The sequence below is a fragment of the Bison bison genome, unplaced genomic scaffold (assembly GCF_000754665.1).
Source record: "Bison bison bison isolate TAMUID 2011002044 unplaced genomic scaffold, Bison_UMD1.0 scf7180017864472, whole genome shotgun sequence".
NCBI lineage: Eukaryota > Metazoa > Chordata > Mammalia > Artiodactyla > Bovidae > Bison > Bison bison.
This window is the reverse complement of record NW_011495033.1, coordinates 14812086-14819069: the sequence shown is the minus strand read 5'-3', so window position 1 is coordinate 14819069 and position 6984 is coordinate 14812086. Positions and strand designations below refer to the sequence as shown.

Below are 6984 nucleotides of genomic sequence, written 5' to 3'. Positions count from 1 at the left end.
GGCATATCTGAGGTTATTGATCTTTCTCCCAGCAATCTTGATTCCAGCTTGTGTTTCTTCCAGTCCAGCATTTCTCATGATGTACTCTGCATAGAAGTTAAATAAGCAGGGTGACAATATACAGCCTTGACGAACTCCTTTTCCTATTTGGAACCAGTCTGTTGTTCCATGTCCAGTTCTAACTGTTGCTTTATTGCTCTATTATCTTTATGCATCTAATATTGCAGTCAAGTTCTCTCTCACAAGTAGATTTCCAAGCTCCTGAAATTCTGCTAACCCTGATTTCAGACAAAGCAGAATTAACGTGGGCTACAGGATCTATCAGCCAAACTTGACCGTGGAGATATCATGGAAGTGAGACATGGAAGTGAAATTGTTGTAGAGCAAGAAAATAACAAGAGCTGTGGGAAACCCCCAGGGAGACAGAAGGATCCTGGAACCTGGTGGGGAAGGCAGAGAGCAGATAAGGCCAGGACCAGGCATCTCCAGGAGGGGTTGGGGCTAAGGAGAACTTTCTAGTTATGCCCTCCTCTCTGCAGGGACTACAGGCAGGAAAAAGCCCCTTGCGACCAACAGAAGTGTGTGAGAGAGGGCGTTACACAGTGGTGCTGGATCCTGGTCACATTCAGAAACAAGAGGTCCTTTCCCCTGCCCTGAGGACCAGAGTTCCATGACCCAAGGGGAGGTTCTTACCTTAACAGAGAATGGAGACTCCCTAATGGGTAAGGACCCATGGCTGAGGGCAGGTAGGAAACGGAGAATGGATGAGCCCAGATGTTAACCCCAGAATCTCTCTTGCACGTGAGTCTCCCACCGTCGCCACTGCTTTTTACCCAGTACACACTCCTCAATTCAACATAAGGGGTTCAGCCTAGAAAGTAGGCTTTCATCGTCCTCCCAGCTCATGACCACGTAGAATTTATCCCAGGAAAAGTAAAGTTGGTTTAACATTCCAAAATCAATCAGTGAGATTCGCCACAACTAAGAAAACTGGAGCGATCTCTCATCAGATGCCAAAAGAGCATCTGACAAAATCCAACATCCATTAGTGATTGTTCAAAAACAAAACTTCTCTGCAGATGAGAGAAAAGAGAACTGTCCTACACACTGCTGGGGAGTGGGAGGGAGGGTGAATGTACTCTGGTGCCGCCACGATAGAAAACAGCATGGAGGTTCCTTAAGAAACTAAAATAAATAGGGAATCCCCTGGCCATCCAGCAGTTAGGACTCGGTGTTTTCACTGTCTGGCCTGGTTTAGTCCCTGGTCGGGGAACAGAGTCCAGCAAGCTGCATGGCCTGGCCAAAAGAAACCTAAACATACAGTTGCCATATGATCTAGTAATACCTAGGCATATATCCAGAGAAAACTATAATTCAAAAAGATACATGCAGGACTTCCCTGGTGGTCCAGTGGTTAAGAATCTGCCTGCCAGTGGGGTTCAATCCCTGCTGCAGGAAGATTCCACAGTCATGGACCAACTGAGTCCAGGCACCACAATTACTGAAGCCCACACTCTCTAGAGCCTGTGCTCCACAAGAGACGCCACGGCAATGAGAAGCCTGTGCGCTAAAATGAAGAATAACCCCTTGCTCGCCACAACTAGAGAAAGCCCAAGTGCAGCCACAAAGACCCAGCACAACCAAAAATAAATAATTTAAAAAAAAGAAAAGTAGAATAATAAAAAATTGGAAAAAATAAAACAATTTTTAAAAAGATATGTGCACCCCAATGTTCATAGCAGCACTTTTTACAATAGTCAAGAGAAAGAGACAACCTAAATGTCCATAGGCAAGTGAATGGATAAAGATATAATATGTATACACAACGGAATATTACTCAGCCATAAGAAAACAGAATGAAATAATGCCATTTGCAGCAACCTGGGTAGACCTAGAGATTATTAGGCTAAGCTTGAAGTAAGTCAGACAGAGACAAATATATGATATCACTTGCATGTGGAATGTAAAATGTGATACAAATGAATTTATTTGCAAAACAGAAACAGACTCACAGACGTAGAAAACAAACTCATGGTTACCAGAGGGGAAATCTGAGGAGGGAAAAATTAGGAGTTTGGGATTAGCAAATGCAAGCTACTATATATAAAATAGATGAACATCCAGCTCTTACTGTATAGGACAGGGAACTGTATTCAATATCTTCTAACAAGCCATTATGAAAAAGAATATATATATTTAAAAATAAAAATAAATTAAGACTGATTCTCTTTTTAATTAATTAATCAATTTTTTGAAGTATAGTTGATTTACAATGCTGTGTTAGTTTCTGGTGTATAGCAAAGTGATTCAGTTATATATCTTTTTTAAAGATTCTCTTCCCTTATAGGTTATTACAAAATATTGGGTGTAGCTTCCTTTGCTATACAGTAGGTCATTATTGGTTATCTATTTCATATGTAATAGTATGTATATGTTAATCCCAAATTCCTACTTTATGCCTCCTATCTCAGTTCGTAAAGAATCTGCCTGCAATGCAGGAGACCCGGGTTTGATCCCTGGGTCGGGAAGATCCCCTGAAGAAGGAAATGGCTACTCACTCTAGTATTCTCGCCTGCTCGCCTGGAGAATCCCATGGACAGAGGAGCCTCACAGGCTAAAGTCCATGGGGTCTCAAGAGTCAGAAGCGACTTAGTGACTAAACCACCACCACCGACTTCCCGTTTGGTGACCATAAATTTTTTTTCTGGTTGAGTCTGTTTCTGTTTTGTAGGTATGTTCATTTGTATCATTTTTAAAATTCCATATATAAGTGATTTAATATGTATTTGCCTTTTCCTGGCTGGCTTACTTCACTTAATATGATAATCTCTAGGTCCTGTTGCAGCAATCTATGTTGCTGCAAATGGTATTATTTCATTCTTTTTTACGGCTGAGTAATATTCCATTGTGTGTGTGTGTGTGTGTGTGTGTGTGTGTGTATACCACATTTTCTTTATTTTTTTTTAATTTTATTTTATTTTAAAACTTTACACACATTTTCTTTATACTTTTCTCTGTCGATAGGCATTTAGGATGCTTCTATGTCTTGGATATTGTAAATAGTGCTAAAATGAACATTGGAGTACATGTATCTTTTTGAATTATGGTTTTCTTTGGATCTATGCCCCAGGAGTGGGATTGCAGAATTATATGATAACTCTATTTTCGTTTTTTTAATTAATTTGTTTCTTTATTTTTATGGATGCACTGTGTCTTCATTGTTGCGCTGGGGCTTTCTCGATTTACGGTGAGTGGGTCTACTCTTTGTTGTGGTGTGTGGGCTTCCCACTTCGGTGGCTTTCCTTGTGGTGGGGCCTGAGCTCTGGAGCATGCAGGCTTCAGGAGTTGTGGTGCATAGGCTTAGTTGCTCCGTGTCATGGGGAATCTTCCAGGGCCAAGGATCGAATCCGTGTCCCCTGCACTGGCAGGCGGATTCTTAACCACTGGACCACCAGGGTAATCCTATTTTTAGTTTTTTAAGGAACCTCCTCCATACTGTTCTCCATAGTGACTGCACCAATTTACATTCCCACCAACAATGTAGGAGGGTTCCTTTTTCTCCATACCCTCTCCAGCATTGATCATTTGTAGATTTTTTGATGATGGCGATTCTGATGGGTGTGGGGTGATACTTCATTGCAGTTGTGATTTAATGTAGATTCTCTTTAAAATAAAACAAAACAAAAAACACTTCTCTGCAAATGAGGGATAGAAGAGAACTTCCTCAAACCAGACAAAGGGCATCTACCAAAAACCCTATCACTAACATCATAATGGTAAAAGACTGAAGGCTTTCTCTGTAAGACTAGAAACAAAGCAAGTGTGTCCTTTTCTTGTGTTTCTATTAAGCGTTGTACTGGAAGTTCTATCAGTGCAGTGAGGCAAGCAAAAGAAATTAAATGCATCAAAATTTGAAAGGGAGAAGTGAAACTGTCTTTGTTTATACACAGTATGATCACATGTGTAGAGGATTCTAAGGAATCTATAAAACAACTGTTAGAACTAATAAGTGGGTTTAGTAAGGTTGCAGCGTGCAAGCCCAAAACACAAAAACCACTTGTGTTTCTGTTTTCTAACAACAAAGCATCAGAAACTGGAATTTAAAGTAATAGTACCATTTATAATTGTATCAAAAATATCAAATAATTAAGGATAAATCTGACAAGATGTACACAATCTATACTGAAAACTACAAAACATGGCTAAGAGACATTAAAAACATACGTAAACAGAGAGATAGACTTTGTTCATAGGTTCACATCATTCAAATGTCAGTTCTTCCCAAATTGATCCGTGTGTTTCTTGTTTCCTTGCCTTAGTAGTTGAAAGTCCCTGTAAAACACCTGGGTGGGTACTGTTGGTGACTTGGAGGGTTTCAGTGAGAGAGGGAGGTGGGAACACTGTGCTCACATTGGTGGCGCCTTCCCTGGGCAGTGATGCTTCTGGTTCCTGCCAGGGTTCTGCCAGCCATTTACCATCTGGTCTCTGGTCCAAGCTGCCACTCCCACTGTTTTCATTAAAGGCAGCGATCCTTGCCTTTGCCCCTTGGCCCATGGAGAGGAGAATGTGCAGCCATCGGCCTGGAGGCTCCCCACGTGGAATCCCAACTAATCGTGCCGTCACGGCCCCTGTGGTCCTTCAGCTGTTGGTGCCTCCTCTAGGCGCAGAGCTGTGCAGAAGTCTCCCGAGCTCTGCTTTGAGGTTTCTGAATGTGATTTCTCATCTGTTTTCTTTTTTTCTTGTAAGACTGAGTGATTGATTTAGCTGTGCCCAGTCTTAGTTGTGGCATACAGGATCTTGTCCTCTGACCAGGGATCAAAGCCAGGCCCCCTGCATTGGGAGCTTGGCGTCTTAGCCACCGGACCACCAGGGAAGCCTTCCCATCTGTTTTCTGTCTTTTCTGAAATCCTGCTGTTTCTCATCTAGTGGGAGTCCCCCTTCTTCAAATGGAGCTATGTATGTTGTTTATTTGGGTGTTTGGCTGGTTTTTATTACCTCTATCTTCCTACGAATTTGGTCCAGGAGAACCAAGATTGTAGTATGTAATCAGTTCAGTCCACCACCTTGAAACTGGTACCTTCTCTCCTCCTGTCTCCGCACCCCCTTCCCAGGTCTCTTTCTTCCTCCAGGATCCTGACCCAACTCTCAACACCTGACCCGGTGATCAGGAAGTCAGGAAGCCCCAAACCTTCTTGAGAAAACAATTCCAGAGCTGCTTGGTCTTCTTGGTGCTCATTAGTTTTACCCCTGGTCACCCTCAGATGTTAACTTCTGGATTCTAAAGTGGAGTCCAAAGCCCACCATGACCCACCCCTCAGGGGTCCTTCATCCCAGGTAGAGCCCAGCATGGGTTTTGTGAAAATAGACTTTATTATAATAAAATGTCTTTTTAAACAAATGCCCCCACCATTCCACACCCCTGGAGACCAAGGTGGGGGTGGGAGTTCAAACAGTCTCCCACCACAGCAATGGAAACATGCAGAGACACTCACCCAGCCAGAGTGTGAGGCAAAGGGTGCTAAGGGGAGGAGGGGGACAAACCCCCACCCCACTCTGAACAGGGAATGTATGAAAATAGTTGCATAAATCTGTCCTCTCCCCCAGCCCCCAGACTCCAACAGGGGCCAGAGGAAAACGATGCAAAAGAGAAGTTGAATCCGATGAGCAAAATAAGGCAAACCCAACTCCTGCTTTCTGCCCACTGGCCCAGGGTCTAGGGTCTCAGGTCTCGCAGTGGGGTGCGGAGGGGCGCTGTGGGGCGGGGTCAGGCCCGCTTTGGCTTGGCCGTTCTCCTTCCCGGGCCTGTGCGGTGGAAGCGAGAGGGAGGAAGCTGGGCTGAGGCACTGAGTATGTACATCTATATACACAGCTCCGCCCCCGGGGTGGGGGGCTCGGCAGAATCCAGTGCAAACTTTCCTTCAGGGAGGGAAGACATGAAGAGGACGGCCAGCGCCGTCGGAGGGAACAGGATCTCCCCGAGCCAAGCATGTGGAGGCCGAGAGGGGACTGGCATCGCGCGGTGGACAGCAGGCGCAGACGGGTGAACCAGGGGTGACAAGTCCGTGTCCCCGGCCGGCTCAGGCACCAGGTGCTCAGCCCCTGGACTCACTCCCGCGCCGGGGCTCAGGGTCCCCGCCTGTAAGAAGACGATGCCCATCCAGAGGACCAGCCCCTCCTCTAGCTCTGACCTTCACTGAGTCTGCGTCCTGTCCCAGCGCCACGGCGCTAACTGGGGAGAACCAGAGTCCAGGGTCTTCCCCGCGCAGCTGGGGCCTCGGTTGGGCCACAGCATCACTCCTTCTTCCCCGAGCCCAGTTTCCTGAGGAGCTGCTTCCCCTTGGAGAGGAGAACCCACACCTTCCTCCTTGGGCCCTGTGGCAACTCCGGTTCAACCCTGGGGAAGTGGCGAGGGCCAGGAGCACAGGGCCAGCCTGGGGGCGCTGGGGTTGAGCTAACCCAGTCCTAGAAAGTGAGAGAAAAGGGCAAGGTCAAGACCCCCACCCCACCCTGCCTCCTTTACCCCACGACCTCAGGAGCCCGCAGGCCCCAGGTCATCACAGAAGCACAGGCGTGAACCAGAACCCACGGTCCAGCCGCCGCCCCATGCAGAGCACCAAGTGGGCATGAAGATGGGGGAGCACAGAGCAGGCAGTCAGAAGGGATAGACAAGGAGGCTCAGTTCTGCTTCAGTTCTCTTGGACGGGGGCGAATCCCTTCCCTCCTCTGGGTCTCTCTGCAGGATGCTGGGCTGATGGAGTTCAAGAGCCCTTGGACTTGACCCTTGGAATGGGTGCTCCAACACTCCCCCCCACCCCATCATCCCCTCCCAGCCAAAGGGAGAGCAAGGACAGGGATGCTGGAAGGAGCCAGACACTCCAGGGAAGGTGGCTCCTGCACCACCGCACAGACAAGGAGCAGGCCCACATGGTGTCTGAGGGCCTTCAGGGAGGGGAGGAGGGCCCACTCCACGGGGGCAAGGTGGAG

The 6984-nt window shown here is 46.8% G+C and overlaps 1 protein-coding gene across 1 annotated transcript in view; it reads right to left on the bottom strand.

Moving 5' to 3' along the window:
- Window positions 1–5351: 5351 nt before the first annotated feature.
- The window catches only part of BZRAP1 (benzodiazepine receptor (peripheral) associated protein 1), a 24044-nt gene continuing 22411 nt past the window's right edge, over window positions 5352–6984 (bottom strand). Inside the window, exon 31 of the mRNA XM_010861722.1 lies at window positions 5352–6462. The gene's annotated coding sequence lies outside the window, so the exon portion shown is untranslated. The remainder of the gene's footprint in view (window positions 6463–6984) is intronic.